This window comes from Dromiciops gliroides, chromosome 1, assembly GCF_019393635.1.
Source record: "Dromiciops gliroides isolate mDroGli1 chromosome 1, mDroGli1.pri, whole genome shotgun sequence".
In the NCBI taxonomy this organism is placed as follows: domain Eukaryota; kingdom Metazoa; phylum Chordata; class Mammalia; order Microbiotheria; family Microbiotheriidae; genus Dromiciops; species Dromiciops gliroides.
Genome location: NC_057861.1, coordinates 529,288,725 through 529,306,832, shown reverse-complemented (window position 1 = coordinate 529,306,832; position 18,108 = coordinate 529,288,725). Strand labels below are relative to the sequence as shown.

The 18,108-nt window shown below is 40.6% G+C and overlaps 1 pseudogene; it reads right to left on the bottom strand.

Annotated features, from left to right (window-relative positions):
• Positions 1-15,169, bottom strand: part of LOC122751290 — a 67,832-nt pseudogene extending 52,663 nt beyond the window's left edge.
• Positions 15,170-18,108: the final 2,939 nt, after the last annotated feature.

Genomic DNA, 18,108 nt, shown 5'->3' with positions numbered 1-18,108 from the left:
AGGAGGAGGAGGAGGAGGAGGAGGAGGAGAAGAAGACGAAGAAGAATTAGCATTTATATAGTTCTTACTATATGCCAGGCAGTAAGTGCTTTTTAGAAATACCATTTCATTTGATCCTCACAACAACTCTGTGAGGCAGATGCTATTATTATCCCCATTTTATAGCTGATGAAACTGAAGCAAATAGAGCTTAAGGGATTTGCCCAGATAGTATGTAATGTCAGATTTGGACTCAGGATTTCCTAATTCCAAACCCAGAACTCTATCTACTATACCAGCATCAGTGTCCTATAGATAGCCACACAGATTTGATTCCTGAAATGTACCTTAGAATATAAGGAGCTGAAACTATGGGCCATCAGTGCTTGAGGAAGCATGATACAGGAGGGTAAGTGTTGGATTTGAGTTCATAGGACATTGGTTCAAATCCTGACCCTGGATAATCCTGGGTAAGTCCGCTCCCCTCTCATGGTCTCTGTTTCCTCTTCCATAAAATTGACAGGTTGAACAAGATGATCTATCTAGAAAGGAATATGGTAATAGTGGACTTAGAATATGGGAAACCAGGTTTCAAATCCTGCCTCAGACATTTACTAGCCATGTGACCATGGTCCACTTAACCTCTCTGGGCTTCAGTTCCCTCATCTGTAAAATGGGATGCCTACACCTAATTTTGAAAAATTATTGTGAGGATTAGTGAGATAACCTATGTAAAGTACTTTGTAAACATTATATCATCATATAAATTCAACATTCTAATTAGCATTATTATTAATTCTCTACGTCATTCTAAAGTGATTTTCCTAAGGCAAAGGCTTGACCATATCAATCCCCTATTCATTAAACTCTAATGTCCCCTATCACCTTTGGGATCAAAAGCAAACTCCTCTGTTATGGTATTTAAATCCTTCCACCAACTCTTTCTAAACTTATTATATATTTTCCCTTTTCAGGTATTCTATGGTCCAGAAAAAGTAACATTCTTCTGATTCCTCACACATAGTATGCCAACTCCCATTTCTATACTTTTGCTCTGGCTGGCCCTCATGCTTAAAATACATTCCTTCCTTCACAGCCTAGCTCAAGTGCTACCAAATGATGTCTTTCCTGTTCTCCCCAACCACTTGTACCTTCCCCTTCAAAATTAATATCCTGTATATATTTAGCAAATAATACATATTTACACATCGTTTCCGACAACAAGATGTAAAGTCCTTGAGGGCTGGGGCCGTTTAATTTTTGTATTTGTATTCTTGAAGCCAAGCAGTTCAATAAATGCTTCTTGACTGATTGATTATCAGATCCTTATATGTATATAGTTATAGAACTATATGTGTTAGAAGATGAGAGAGCAAGAAAACTACATCACACCTTTGCTGAAATGGAGTCATTTGACTCAGGGCAGTCTGGTTGCCTAGACTTTTTAACCTGCATGTCTGTATTTGCTTTTCCCTAAATGATGTGCATCTTTGGAAAACATCTAATGCATGGGGCTGTGTTCTATGAGTTGTTTGAGGTTTTATATACCAAATGGCTAGGCAATACAGACACTGAATCACAAAGTCAGCCAAAGTGATATCCTCAGCTTAACTTCTGTGGTCCTATTTTCTCAGGCGTGCCTATGTAAGGGATAGATAAGCTCCAAAACAATATCTTTTTTCCTAGGATATTATGGGGGACAACAGTTCTAGTACTGACTTAGTTCCATTAACTACCTATATGACAAGCATATATACATGCTCAAAATTCCTATGCTACTTCTCAAATAATTTACCAGAGATTAGCTGGTTTCTAAAGTCCCCTCACAGAGATGTTATCTCCTGTCACAAATTCCTCCTAGATCTTTCCCACTCCTTGATGTGCCTTGTACAATCCTGATCCACTGAAGAGATATTATGAAGGCACTGATAATAATTTTGAAATCAAGCCAACAAATATTTATTAAGCATTTTTCATGTGCCAGACACTGTGCTAAGCACTGGGCATACAAAGAAAGACAAAAATATGGTCCCTGCATTCAAGAAACTCACAGTCTAATTATGGAAGCAATTAATAAATAACTAGGTACATTCAAGATACATATAGAGTAGGTGGAAGGACATCTCAGAGGAGAAGGCACTAGCAGTCAGAGAGAACAAGAAAAAGGCTCCTACAGAAGATAGGACTGGAGTGGACTCTTGAAGGAAACCAAGGATGTTAAGACTCAGAGGTAAGGAAAGAGGGCATTCCAGATTCGAGGGTCAGTCAGTGCAAAGACACTGAGATGAGAGATGGAGTGTTTTCTTCAAGGAACAGCAAGTCAGCCAGTGTCAGAGAATCCTAGGGTAGAAGGAAATAAAGTATAAGAGAAATGCGAAGATAGACAAGGGCCAGGTTACCAAGATCTTTAAATGAGAAATAGATGATTGCATATTTGATCTGGGATATAATAGAGAGCCATTGCAGTTTATTGATTAGGAGAGCGGCATGGTCAGAACTGTGCTTTAGAAAAATCACTTTGGTAAAGGATAGATTAGATTTAGGAGAGAATTCATACAAGGAGATGAATTAAAGGGATATTTCAATAATCCAGGAGAGAAGCTTGCACAGGGTAGTGGCTATGTGAATTTAGAGAAGAGACATGATATGGGAAAAGAAATGACAAGATTTGACAGCTGATTGGCTATCTGTTGTGATCAAGACAAAGGAGTTGAAGATGACACTGAAGTTATGAGTCTGGATGAGGGTACCGATGATAGTCCCCTTGACAGTAATGGGGAAGTTCAGAAGAGAGGAAAGTTTTGAGGGGAAAAGGTAGGAACTCTGTTTCAGACTAGTTCAATTTGAGATGAATATGGGACATCCAATTTGGGATGTCCAGAAGGCAGCTGGTGATGTAAAACTGAAGCTCTAATGTTGACGATGTAAATTTAAGCTGATGATGTAAAACTAACACTGGATACAAAGATCCAGGAATCATTTGCTTAGAGGTGAGAATTGTATCACCTAGGAGCTGATGAGATCCCCAAGTGAAACAGTATAGAAGGCAAAGAGAATAGGGCCATGGATTAAGCCTTAGGGGATAGCCACAATTACTATTTATGGCATGCATTAAGAACCAGCAAAAAAGCCTGAGAAGGAGCAGTCACGCAAACAGGAGAGGCAGGACAAAACATTGGCATGAAAACCAAAAAAAGATGGAATACACAGGAGAATGTGATCAAGAGTCAAATTCTGTAGAACAGTCAAGAAGCCTTAGGACTGAAAGAAGGCTATTAAGAGATCAAGAGATCATCAGTAACTTTGCTTTCAACAGTTTCAGTTGAGTGATGAGATCAGAAGCCAGGTTGTCAAAGGGTTTAGAAGAGAGAAGACAGAGGAGGCCCAGAGTGTATCTGGATTTCTTAAGGATATTAGCCTAAAAGCGTAGGAGAGAGAAGACAACAGCTGGTGGGAATGGTCAGAATAAGTGAGAGTTTTTTCAGGATAAGGCTGTAACGATTGGAATGACGCCACCTGCTGGAGACTTACTGTAGAAAAGCTCCACCATGAGGTGAAGGTCTCTGAGGGCATGCGTCTTTTCTTTGGCGTCAGGAAGTGACGTTTGCTTGTGGGAGGAAGAAGGGGGAGCCTGGCGCTCTGACTCGCGCTCTTTCGTGTGGACTCTGGCGGAGAGCGGAGCTAGGAATGCTCTCTCCCTTTAATAGATAGATAAAGCTAGGCATTTCTCTTTCTCTTCACCAAATTCTTATTCTCCTTAATAAATGCTTAAAAGTCTAACTCTTGCTAAAGCTTATAATTTATTGGCGACTATTCATTAGATTTTAGACAGACTAACTAGAATTTTAGCCTTTACAAGGCAAGACATGGACATGCTTGTTGGTAACAGGGAAAGAAACATAGAGAGAGAACAAATTAGTGAAAGCAGGATGCTGGAATCTAGTTTCTCAGTAACTGAATGTGGGGATCACAAAAGATTTGACAGCAGTAAAAGGTTATGTATACTTATTTTATATACCTATATACCTGGAGTCACATAAATATTTCTCAGACCAAAAGGGGCCACAAGTAGAAAAAGTTTAAGAATCCTGTGCTAGAGAATAAAGAAGGGGATGAGATCAAGGGTGCATATAGAGGGGTTGGCCTTGGCAAGGAGAAGGGTAATATCTTTGTTCAAGACCTAAGTGAAGGAGGAGATAGTGGAGGAAGATGTCTTAATGATGTAAGATGGGAAGGAATCTTTTGAGCATGGTCTCATTTTGGGGGACTCAATATTTGGAAATCTGGGATATCAACCACCCTCCCCATGACACTCATTGTCCAAGTGAAGGTCAAGGTCAAGATTTGCTCATTATACTTCTAATCCTGGTTATTCCTTGGTCCAATAACTCCTCTGCATCCAGAAAGCTTATTCTAAAAACTCCTTGGCCTGATCCAAAGTCTCTACCTCCCTGTATTCTTTTCCTATCCTCTCTCTTGTGGGTTGTTGTGGTGCCCCAGAGTGCCACACAACTCCCTCTTTGGCTGTGTGGTTCTCTGTAGGGCCACTTCATTCCTCCTTTCCTGGGAGAAGAGAGGTTATGTGATTCCCTGGGAAGCCAAGTGGATGCACAGGCCTTCCTCTAGGGAATCAAGTCCATGTTTCTATGTTTTGGGGTTTGTTTGGTTTTTTTGTGGGGCAATTGGGGTTAAGTGACTTGCCTAGGGTCACACAGCTAGTAAGTGTCAAGTGTCTGAGGCTGGATTTTAACTCAGGTCCTCCTGACTCCAGGGCCAGTGCTCTATCCACTGCACCATCTAGCTGCCCCCCATGTTTCTATGTTTTAACCCCTATCTTCTCTGTTTATTCAAGTGCCTATATTTCCAGCCCTATAGCCTCTGAAGTCTACAAATAGCTCTCCTCAAAAATCCAAGACCACAGGTGTAACTCAGACGTAAATACTTACTAGCTATGAACTTCATCATTAGTAATGGAGTCCTGTGGTATTAACAGCCGCACAAATAAACAAGGCAAAATTCACATCAAAGGCAACTTCATACCTTATCAAAGGATTTACTTGTTGTCAGAGAGGTATCATAAATGCCAGACAATGGGGCTCATCAGCTGAATAATAAAAACCCAGGATAATGCCTAGACACAATGCAAAAACTGTACCTAGATGGGTAAGATTTGGAAATTCATTATTACAAATCTTATTATAAACCTACTTCTCTATAAGGTTACTTCTGTATAAGGTTAATCTCATTCATTCTATGCAGGTATTCATTAGAGTCCATTTCAGTGGCCTTCCCTTTCTGACCTTATCCTCAGATGCTAGGAATGCACCCAATTTAGCCCCTTTTGTTCTGGCTGAATTTTACTAGCAGAAATTCTTCAATTCCCAAGCATAGCACTGAAGATTGATTTCCTTGTGCTTCACTAAAATTTTTGGTCCTTGCATTGGTTGGATGCCATCAGCTTTGAGTGACAATGACAATATAAGAAGAAAAGCCAGTCTCTACATTGTAGCTTAACTTTTATAATCTCTAATTTAAGAGTCAACAAATCCATCTGTGCTATACAGTTCTATGTTAGCTCAAATACTGGATCAGGCTGCATCAGCTTATTAAAGGTTCTTGTTTCTAGATTCCAAAATGTCACAATAATACAAAAGCCCAACAATCTATTCATGTAACAAAGGTCTATTGAGTGTCTGTTGCATGTGAGGGCATGGCAGTAGGAGCCACATAGGATCTAAAGAAAATGAGGTATTGTCATTGCCATTAAGAAACTTACCTTGTAGAGCAGATAGAATACCTGCATAAAATATAAATTCCAACCCAAGGCAAACTGAATGTCAAAGGAGTGATATAGATGGAAAGTGACATAATGTTGAATGTGCTTTTCATTGCCCCAATGAAAAAGGGGCAGGAATGATTTTTGCCTGAACATGTACAAAGGAATAGACACAAGTATTCCAGTTTACTTTCTTTGCCAAACATATTTCTGGGAAACACCCTTTATTTTTATTCAACAAATCCTACTAGCTTTGGCACCTGATAGCTTGATAAGCCAGACAAGATGAGCTCAGTGGGTTCTTCCATCCCACTACCTAAGAGAGTAAGCATTTATGTTCAAAAGAGGTGGGGGAGGGGATAGAGTGCCGGCCCTGGAGCCAGGAGGACCTGAGTTCAAATCTGGCCTCAGACACTTGATACTTACTAGCTGTGTGACCCTGGGCAAGTCACTTAACCCTCATTGCCCCACAAAACAAACAAACAAACAAAAGAGGTGGGGGTGGGGAGTACACTTGAAAGTCCCATGTTCACACAGCAGAAAAAAATTGTATAGTTGAAAGAGCACTGGATTTGGAGTCTCAGGACAGAGGTTTAAATCCCCTACATCACTTCTAAGCTCCAACAAGTCATTTCACTTTTCAGAGCTTCAGTTTTTTCATCTATAAAATGGAGACTATTGTCACACTGGATTTTGTCTCAAAGGATTTTGGTGAGGAAATGACTTAGCAAATTTACATGAACTATAGCAATATGAGTTGTTGTTGTTATTATTATTATTATTATTATGCCTATAGTCTCATTATAGCCCCAGGGGATTACAAGTGTCCTACAGGAAGAGAGACAAGTATTCTTCCTATTTTAAAATATGCAAAATAAAAGCACAATTGGATTGAGTCCACCTTAAAAAGTCAAATGCCTTCTTGTGCTGCTGGGCAAAGTCAGTTTTGTTCCTATATGGCCAAAGTACACTGTCTTCTATTTCACGTTATTTGAACAGTTCCCACTTCCTGACTCCTTCTCTGGGGTTATGACATTGTTTTTTCCAGAAATCAAGCTAGGTGTGGCAGCAATAGCACTGGATTTGGAGGAGGAGCACCTAGTTTCATTTCTGATTCTGCTTTTTACTCTTCCTGTGACCTTGGGCAAATTCCTTAACTCCTTTGTGCCTCAGTGTCCTCAACTGACTAAAACAAGGTGAGGAAAAATGGAGCAGATTGGTTGCACTCTGATCTCAAAAGTCTGTCTCAGGTTTAGCCCTATGATTTTATTTATTTGTTTGTTTGTTTTTGTACAAGTCTGTGTATCCAGAGTGGAAACTCTCTCCAAAAATGCTGATAGGCATTTATGATCATAGAGTTGCCTAGAGCACTGAGAGGTTAAGAGACTTGCCCAGGGTCACACAGCTTATACACATCAGAGGCAGGACTTGAACCCAGGTCCAGATGACTCCAAGCTCTGCCCTCTGTCCACTATCCAAGGCTGCCATGTTTAGGGCAGTAGAAAGAACTGTGAATTTGGAGTAGCCAGAGTCGTAATCCTGCCTCTGACATTTAACTATCTGTGTGAACTCAGGAAATCACTTAACCTCTCTGGGGTTCAATTTCCTGGTCTGTAAAATGAGAGAGTTGTACCAAATGACCTCTAAGGTACCTTCCAGATCTAGAGTTATGATCCTGTAATCCCTACTTCTCTACTCCTCACCTATTAAAATGCAAATCTTTCAGTAGGTATTACCTTAGTTGGGTCATAATTAGCCATCAGCACCTTCTGCAAGATTAGCTTTCTCCTTGACAGATAGTAGAAAATAAAGTACTTCAGGAACAGGATACAGGTAAATTCTGATAAAGGGAGGGAAAGGAAGATGCGGATGATAAGGAAAGCAGACAGCAGCAGAAGTATGGGAGAACCTAAAGCAGGGAGCCCCAGGAGAAGAGAAACCAAAAAAAAGAGTCCTCAGAAGAATGGAAGGAGGTGTGGAAATCAAATCCCATCTATTCCACAATTTTGCCAAAGCTAGGGACTCTTGCTAGGTCAGATCCTTTTGATGTGTCAATATTGCCTCCTTGTGGCCAATGTAACATGGTTCCAGTCCTGTGCTCATTCTCATCTACATTGTTCTTCCTGGGGCCCCTGGCCATCCTCCTGACATCTGTCTGCCAATCCCCATCACCATCAGGTCTGGGAACAAGAGATAGTAAGTGATTGAAGGGAAGCTGTTCACTCATTGACTTCATCTGAATTAAACAACTCACTAGAATTAAATGGTGGGCAGCTAGGTGGCACAATGGATAGAGTGCTGACCCTGGAGTCGGAAAGATTGAGTTCAAATTTGCCCTCACATACTTAACTAGCAAGTGTAACTTACCAAGTGTAACTTAGCAAGTCACTTAACCCTGTTTGCCTCAGTTTCCTTATCTGTAAAATGGAGAAGAAAATGGGAAACCACTCCAGTATCTTTGCCAAGAAAATCCCAAGTGGGGTCACAAATTCTCTGACACGACTAATCAACTAAACAACAAAAAATTAGATGGAAGTGACATGGTTTTGTGAAAAATCAATTGAGAATTTATTAAATGCCTATTTCCAGGTCCTGTGCAGGGTACTAAGGATATACACAAAATGAAGCAATCGCTCCTCTATAGGAGTGTACTTTAGCTTGAGAGTTAAAAGTCCTGGGTTCTGGGGGCAGCTAGATGGCTCAGTGGATAGAGCACCAGCCCTGGATTCAGGAGTACCTGAGTTCAAAATCTGACCTCAGACACTTAACACTTCCTAGCTGTGTGACCCTCGGCAAGTCATTTAACCCTAATTGCCTCACCAAAAAAAAAAAAAAAAAAACAGTCCTGGGTTCTGGTTCTGCCCCTTCTACTGACTTGTTATATTGCACTCTCTAGGTCCCAAGTTCCCCCTTTGTAAAATTAAAGGGTCAGACCAGATGATCTCTGGGGGTCTTCAGCTCTGACATGCTACATTCAGAACAAATATCTTCTGGTCCCTCTCAGATCTAATACTTTAATTTTAATATCTTAAGGTCCCTCCAGCTCTAACATGCTATGACTTGTATCAGAGCTCTGCATTCCCATCGCCATCAAGACTAAAAAGCTTTACTTCCTGTGTGACTTTGGGCAAGTCATGAACTCCCTGAGGCTGTTTTCTCATTTGTAAAATAAGGGGACTGGATTCAGTGACTTCTGAGGATACATCTCAGCTCCTGTATTGTATGTTTTTATGTCCTGAGGTCCCTTCATTTCTTACATGCTATGATTTGTATATTGTCATTGTTGGCCATATAGCGAACCAAAATCATTATTACCTTTGCTTCTTAGCTGTTTTCAGTTCCCATGCCATCTGTATTGTTGTCATCATCATCATTGTCATTCTGAGAGGTGCAGAACAAATCTTTCCCACTTTATTTAAAAGTCTTTGTTAAATGAGAAAAATATATTTGACAGAACCTCTTTCAGCTTTGCAGATGGGAAAAGGTACAAAAGTTGGAATGGACCATGATTAGACATTTTTAGAAAATCTCCTAACAAAGGGAAAGGGAAGGACTAAAATGTCTCTCTCATCTTCTTTGACAAAATATGAGCCGTAGTCATCTTAAAGTTTCCACCAGGTACTCAGCATGAAAGAGTTGTGTCCCCTTCACATCACTTTTGCCCAGTGTAGCTCATGGTAGCCACCTCTCATTACCATCTTCCAGAAAAGTGGGTTGCTAAGTCATAAAGTGAGAGAGCTGGAAGGAAACCCCCAATATCTAGAACAACAGTACCTGGTCCATAAACACCATGGATGAGAACCATTTATTTGGACTCCTGAAGCTCCCATGGGTAAGATCTCATGATTAATCCTACCTGCAGTTGAGTGAGGTGCCTCACACAAGCCTGTCTGGAAGATAAGACATAGTTAAGTCCCTAGGCAGGTCAGGAGGACGGTACTGGTATTTTTCCATCTAAACCACTCAGCCACAGAAAAAAAGTGAATCATTGTCTATGAGAGGTATATTCTACTAAGGAGCAGCTAAGTAGCACATGGATAGAGCCCTGCACTTTGAGTCAGGAATTCCTGAGTTCAAATCCAGGCTCAGACACTTACTAGCAGTGTGACCCTGGGCAAATTTGTCTCAGTTTCTTCATCTGTAAAATGATCTGGAGAAGGAAATGGCAAACCACTCCAATATTTCTGCCAAGAAAACCCCAAATGGGGTCACAAAAAGCTGGACATGACTGAAATAACTGAACAACAACATATTCTACTAACGGTCCTCTTTTCATTCCAATTGCTCAGAGTCTGGCATATCCCAAAAGACGAATGCTCTGTTACTATGGACCAAGTTTTCTTCTGTAGTCTCTGAGGGAGCTGAATGGAGTAAATTTAAAATTGAATGGAGTAATTTATACTTTACATATCCTTGAATTAAAGGCAAGGTTAAAACAAAATAAAGGAGACCCATGAGAATCATCAGAATAGAGATTTAGGACTAGAAAGGACTTTAAAGATGATCTAGTCAAACCACTTTATTTTAAAGCACTATAGAAAAGCTAGGGAGGGGGCAGCTAGGTGGTGCAGTGGATAAAGCACCGGCCCTGCATTCAGGAGTACCCGAGTTCAAAGCGTCAGACACTTGACCCTGGGCAAGTCACTTAACCCCCATTGCCCACTAAAAACAAAAAACAAACAAAAAAGAAAAGAAAGAAAAGAAAAGCTAGCTATTTTTTAAGCTAACTATTATTATTACAGAGAAGGAAACTGAGGCCCGGAGAAGTTACTAAGTAGCAGATGTGGAATTTGGATCTAGGATCTCTATGGATCTCTAACTCCATATTCGGTTATCTTTTCATTGCACCATTCTGGGCCCCAAGTAGAGTTTTGGGGTATAAAAACAGAAAAAGGAAAGTTAACCATAAACTCTTTAAAACAAAATCTGTTACATTCTGTATTTTTTTTTCTATAACCTATTTGAGTGTTGGGTTAGGTTGAGGCTGTTAGAACTCAGAGAGACAGAGAGAGATGGAGAAGGAGAGAGGGAAAGGTATAGATATCGATATAGAGATACAGATATCAGTGAGATTGATTGTTGTTGTTGTTTATCCTTTGTTCTCAAAGAGGACCATGACAGATGAAATGACTTACAATGGATTGGATTTAAGTGAGGAAGGAGCTTTTCAGTCACCAATCTCACTCTTTCCTCCAGAGCCATCTGGGTCCAGTGGCAAGATGTGTTATCAGGATGACTGGAGATGGCTGTGGATGTTTAAGGCAATTGGGTTTAAGTAACTTACCCAGGGTCACACAGCTAGTAAGTGTCTGAGGTGAGATTTGAACTCAGGTCCTCCCAACTTCAGGGTCAGTGCTGTATACACTGCACCACCTAGCTACCCAATGAGATTGGTATAGATGATATAGAGGTAGAGGGGGGAAGACAGACAGAGACAATAAGAGAGAGAAAGACAAAAAGAAAGAAAAAGAGAATGAAAGAGACAAACTCTTTTAGGGGGAAGGGAGAGGGAAGAGAGGTGCATGAATATAGATATAGACAGATACATAGATATAGATGATAAAGATATAGAGATATAGGGAAGGGGGAAGAGAAGAAGAGGAAGAAGAAGAAAAAGGAGGAGGAGGTGAAGAGAGGGACGGAAGAAACGCAGGAAAGAGAGAACAAGGGAAGGAAAGAGAGAAGAGAGAAAAAAGAAGAGAAGTGGAAAGGGAGAAGGAGAAGGAGAGGAAGGGGGAAGAGGGAGAGGTATAGATATAAACAGATAGCAGATAGCTAGGTGGCCCAGTGGATAGAGTGATGGTCAGAAAGACAATCTCAGACACTAGCTGTGTGACTCTGGGCGAATCACTTAACCTCTATTTGCCTTAGTCCACTGAAGAAGGAAATGGCAAACCTCTTTAGCATCTTTGCCAAGAAAACCCCATAATGGGGTCACAAAGAGTTAGTCATAATTGAACAGCAACAATATAGACATATATAAATGTTATGGGAGTGGGGGGGAAGAGAGAGCTAGTGTGTGTGTTATTTCTTCTCTGGGCTGTGAGTGACAATCCACTGTGCCACCTAGCTACCCGGACTAATGCATTCTTGTAAGGGATGGCTGTTTCACTGCTGGTAGATTGTGATTTAGATCAGGCTAAAATAGCACCATTATGGTTGCTAGAGAATTGGAAAGCTGTTGAGCCCTAAAAAATTGAAACCCCAAGAACTGTACAATTTAGAGGTATCAATAGATATTGTAATGACATTTAAACAAATTTACAACGTGTAGACAGCTTGGGGAAATGTCAGGTATTATCTAGAGTGCTCAAGAAGGATGATGAAACAATGACTGTACTCCACCAATTTCCTGAGCCAGTGATTCATTTCAGCATTCCCAAAGGGGTAAAGGTTAAAGAAGATTTTAGGAATTAGGTGCTCCCACTCCCCCATCCCCACTAAGGATGAGGAGATGGCAATTCAGGATACAAAAATATTGGACTGAAGATGATGAAAGATGCCAACAAGGAGGGATAACAATACCTATGCTGGTAGCACTGACTGGAGAAAGGGAATAGACAGTTGGTCTGCAAGTTCAAATACAAGAGACCTCCCTTTAAGAAGTTAAGTTTTTTCTAGGGCAAGAGTTCTTAACATTTTTGATCATGTACCCCATTAGCAATAATGTAAAGCCTATGGACCCTTTCTCAGAATAATGTTCTTAAGTGTATAATATAAAATACATAAGATTACAAAAGAAATCAGTAATATGAAAATTGAAAAAATTGTGATATATTCCATGCAGAGACCCCAAGTTTAAAATATATCTCCCAGGGGATTATCTTCTGTCCTCTGGGGACAACCTCTTTCAGTCCTAGCTAGGACATGCCACTGAAATAAGAAGTATCATGATGTAGGGGTTAGGTACATGATTATTTGCATATTTTCTCACCCATTGGGGGCAGCTAGGTGGCACCATAGCACACAGAGCACTGAGCCTTAAGTCAAGAAGATGAGTCTTCTTCCTGAATTCAAATCTGGTCTCAGTTACTAAGCAGTGTAACCCTGGGCAAGTCACTTAACCCTGTTTGCCTCAGTTTCCTCATCTGTAAAATGAACTGGAGAAGAAAATGACAAACCACTGCAGTATCTTTGCCAAGAAAATAGGGTCACAAGGAGTCAGACATGAATAAACAACAAAACTCACCCTTAGAATGTGAGCTCGAGTGCCGGAATCATGTTTTCCCTTTTAGTGCATCTTCAGCGCTTCCTAGCACACAGAAAACACTTAATAAATACTTGTTGGCTAAGTGACTAAAGCAATGACTTGATCCTATAGCATAGCATGGGTAGAGGACTGAAGTTTAAAAAAAAAAAAGGCCAATTAAAAGCCTCAGGGGGACCTGCTTTTGACCTTGATACATACCCCGACTCCTAAGTATAAACAACATGGTAAGCATGAGTTAAATTTACAGTTAATCTAGCCTCCTGCCACCAGTAAATGGTCTGTGTATCTTCCTTCCAGATAACCCTTGAACTCATTAATTCCCATATAGCTGATCTAAGGGCAAAGACGCCACTGATCACAAGGTCTAACCCCTTCATCTGACACAGAAGGAAACAATGGTAGAGGGACTGATGTCACGAAGTGTAACAACTTCCTAGCAAAACCAGGACTCAAATCTTAAGAGGCAGCATGGTACTGTGGAAAGAACATTAGATCTGGAATCAGAGGAAATGGCTTCAAACCCTAGCTCTGCCATTTTCCACTTGGGTGACCTTAGGCAAATCCTTCTAGCTCTCTAGGCCTCCTCGGGTTCCTCATCTTTAAGATCAGAGGATTCAGTTTGAAGATAAAACCAGCCAATGAGCTGGGCACAATCAATCCACACAAGCATTTACCATGTGCTAGGCAGTGGGGTACAGAGTACAAAGAATGAAGCCATCTCTACTCAAAAGAAATTTACATTTTAATGGTGGAGATGACAAAGACATATCAGATATATTTCAGCATAAACATAAGATGAATAAATGCCAATATATTCAAGGTGAGTTTGTGCATAAAAGCACAAACTTAAGAAACTGAGGCAGGGAAGAATTTTGTATCCTTACTTTTCCTGTTCAACTAGCCAATAGAACAACTACTCTGTTCCTAAGCACATGCTGACAGCTAGAATTAACTCTGGAACCTTAGGGACCACTTCTGAGATTTAACTTCTGAGAGATCTGGTGGCAATGGCCAACTTTGTTATTTCAGCAAAGTCTGAATTTATTCACCTTCTGGAATAAGGTCCTTCTGGGTAAGGTCCAGGTTCTTTCTTTTTGCTGAGACTTTAGTCTGAAATGCTAACTAAATATGACCCATGAGGACTTGGGTCAATCCAAAAGACTGGGCCTCCACCTTCCCTCTGTAATCTAATCTTTTTTTTCAGTTTCATTCTTTTCTAATTTTTCCTTCCGCATCCTTTCTTTTCTCTTCATGCTGCATTCCTCACACTTTTTTTCAAGCCAGGTTCCTGAGGTTTTTTCCCCTTTTTCCCTGTTTGGTTCCTGCTCTCTGAAGCAGGTGACATTTGACTCCAGCACTTCCTTTTTTCCTTGTCTCACAGCTCTGCTCTTGTCTCCCTTCATAGCTCCCTCCTTGAGGTTCTCAGGTTGCTCTGCTACTGACCTTTACCCTTATGGTTAAGACCTTTTCCCTCTCCTTCCCCCTATCAGAACTTAATATGGCACACAGAGACCCTAAACTCTTTGAAGGGAGAAACTGAGAGTGTAACAATAAGATTTAATGAAGGAAGAATAATAAGGATTCCATGGGTCTAATCTTATTAGAAAAAAAATAATAACTCACCTTCTGGAGATCATAGACCTCCAAATGAACTAGGATATATTTATTGTTGTTGTTCAGTCATGTCTGACTCTTCATGACCCCATTTGGGGTTTTCTTGGCAGAGATACTGGAGCAGTTTGCCATTTCCTTCTTCAGCTCATTTTACAGATGAGAAAACTGAGGCAAATAGGGTGAAGTGACTTGCCCATGGTCACATAGCTAGTAAGGGTCTGAATCTGGATTTGAACTCACCAAGATAAGTCTTCCTGACTCCAAGCCCAGAGCTCTATCCACTGCACCACCTAGCTGTCCCAGATATATTTATGCAGAATCAGACATACTATATCCTATATATAAGATCATAGGTCTAGAGCTGAAAAGGACCTTGGAGACCACCTCATACAACCTCCTGATTTTACAGATGAAGAAACTGAGACCCAGAAAGGTTGTGACTTACCTAAGGCCACATTAAACAAGATCTGAACACATTCATTTACTCTGAGTTCTCGGGGCTCAGTACCAATCAGTGGCAGATTAGTATAAATAGAATAATTATTGGACTTGAGGTCAGAAAACCCAACTCCAAATTCTGGTTCTGCCATTTACTAGTTATGGAAACTTAATCTTTCAATACCGAATAAGATGATAGGATTTAGAAAGGAAAGGAACTTTCACGATCTTCAGGATGATAGATTGAGAGCCAAAAGAGACCTCAGGGATCACTTAGTCCAATTCACTCATTTTACAGATGAGAAAATGGAGGAGGAGAGATGAATCCATTTAGCCAAGGTTACATAGGCAGCAAGTCGGGGGGACAGGTTTCAAACTCATGCCTGACCTTTAAGGTTTTTTTCAGACTCATGCCTCAAGTCCAGCACTTTTCTAATTGTCCACACCGCCCCCAGCCCTGCCACCAAAAAAAAATAATAATAATAATTCAAATTACTGCCTCTTTACTTTCTCTTATGGTATTTCCTATGTATGTCCCTAGAATGTCCCCAGCTACTTATATCAATTCTATCTGTCCTAATCTCATCCCCATTAGCACATGGGCAGCTAAGTGGTACAGTTCATAGAGTGCCAGGCCTGGAGTCAGGAAGACATGAGTTTAAATCTGACCTCAAACATTTACTCGCTGTGTGATCCTGGGCAAGTCACTTCACCCTGTTTACCTCAGTTTCTTCATCTGTAAAATGAGCTGGAGAAGGAAATGGCAAGCCAGTATCTTTCCAAAGAAAACCTCAAATGGGGTCACAGAGTCTGAAACGACAAAACAACAACAATCAGCACCAGCCCATAGTGAATTCTCTTTATTTTGCCTATTTGAACACTTTTCTGCACTATTTGCCACATAGTACAGATATTCTTAGTTATCTTTTTATGCTTGTGTCTTATGTCTGTGTGGTACCTGGCACTTAGCACAGTGTCTGGCACAGAGAAAGTGTTTAATAACTGCTTGTTGACTTGACTCATGTTCTATCTTCCCAAATAGACCATAATCCCCTAGGGGTCAAGGATTTTGTCTTATTCCTTTCTTCATCATCCTACTGTCTAGCACAGAGCCTTGAGGTGGTACTCAAGAAATGTTTCCCCAGTGCTGTCCCTGATGACTCAATCCTATACCATGTCTGTGACAGTCCAAGAAGTAGTGTGTTATAGAACTGGACCTGGAGTCAACACGACCTGGGTTTGAATAATAGCAAAATTATTTACTAGCTATGTGACTCAGCTATGTAACCTTTCTGAAACTCAGTTTCCTCATCTGTAAAATGGGGGTGATCATGCACCTGCTCTCATTACTGATACAAGGTCCAAACAAGACGATGTACACAAAAGTGTTTTGAAAACTTTCAAGCACTGTAGGTATATGATCCCTTATTATTCTAACTGCAAGACAGCTCTAGGAAATGCTTTTGTTGCCTGGCAAGAAACATGAGAAGCAACAGATCAGTCACATTATACTCTGCCAGCATTGCTCCTTGGCCTGGGCCCCGTTTGAATGAAAAATAAGTGGTGTTAGCAGCCAGAGACTATGGAGACCAGCTGCCAAGCCTGTAGCATATAACCTTGCTTATTATCAACAAATACAAATTCTCTGCCCAGCGAACTGAGCTCCCTGGGAGGCCATGGAAACTCAAGGAAACCCAGGAGGATCCACTGTGGGGAGACACATGAGCAAAAATTTCTCAGTATTTCACAGCCTCCCTGACATCCCTGAGCTACAGGTGAGGAAAGAATGATCCATTCATCCAGAAAAAAGCCATCTGGGTCATGGGCACCACTGGGCGACATTTTATACGGGAAAGGTTTATTTTCTCCCGACTTCGTAAAGACAGCACAAAGGATTTCAGATGTTTGTGGCGGCGGCTGCTGCTGCTGCTGTTATTTGTTGAGGAGAAGCCCACCAAATTGAAGTATAATGAACTACTATGTGGCCCAGCCTATCAAAAGCACAACATGGGTGTGAAATTGTAATACAAATTCTACAAATGCCTTATCCCATTTCATCCTCACAATGGTCCACAGAGATAGGCTGTGGATGTGGATACTGTCTGTTTTGTGGATGAGGACACTGAACCTCAGAGTTTAAGTGGTTTGCCCACCAACATTAATTTCGGTACCCCCCCACAGCAAAAAAGAGTAAGAAGTTTTGTCTTTGTATATACAGTGCTTAGCATTATCCCTTGCATACAGAAGATGCTTAATAAATGACAAATAATTGACTGGGTGAATTGGTGGGGAGAATATGTTAAATAACATATTTTTAACTTAAGGAGGTGACCCAAGGGCTTTCAGCACCAATGAGCTTTCAGGAATAGTAGCCCAAGAGAACACAGGAGCCAGAATACAATGTACATGGCCTAGAATTAGAGGCCTTCTATACATTCCAGTTCACCAAGCTATGGCATCACGGTCTAGGGAGGCACCTGAGAACAGAGAAGACATATAAGGATCATAAAATTTTAGAGCTGGAAGGGACCATAGAAATAATCTAGTCAGTGTGCAGCTAGGTGGCGCAGTGGATAAAGCACCGGCCCTGGAGTCAGGAGGACCTAAGTTCAAATTCGGCCTCAGACACTTGACACTTACTAGCTGTGTGACCCTGGGCAAGTCACTTAACCCTCATTGTCCTGCAAAAAATAATAATAATAATAATAATAATAATCTAGTCTCTAAGTCTTTGAATGAGACAGAGAACAGACAAGAAGTGAAAAATCTGTATTAAATGCATATGCTAATAGCTAATATCCAAGACTTATAGGGAATCAACACTATTGTATGAGACCAAGAGGCATTCATTTCCCCAGTTGGTCAAAGGATATGAATAGTTATCAAAAAATTTCAAACTATCAATAAACATATAAAAAGGTCTAAATCACAAAATAACCAACATGCAAATTAAAATAACTCTGAATTTTCACTTTGCATCCAGAAAGCTGGCAAAGATGACATGAAGTCCAAATAATTAATGTTGGAGGGGTGATGGGAAGAAAAGCACAGTAATATACTGCTTTTTTTTTTCATTTCCTTTATTAGCATT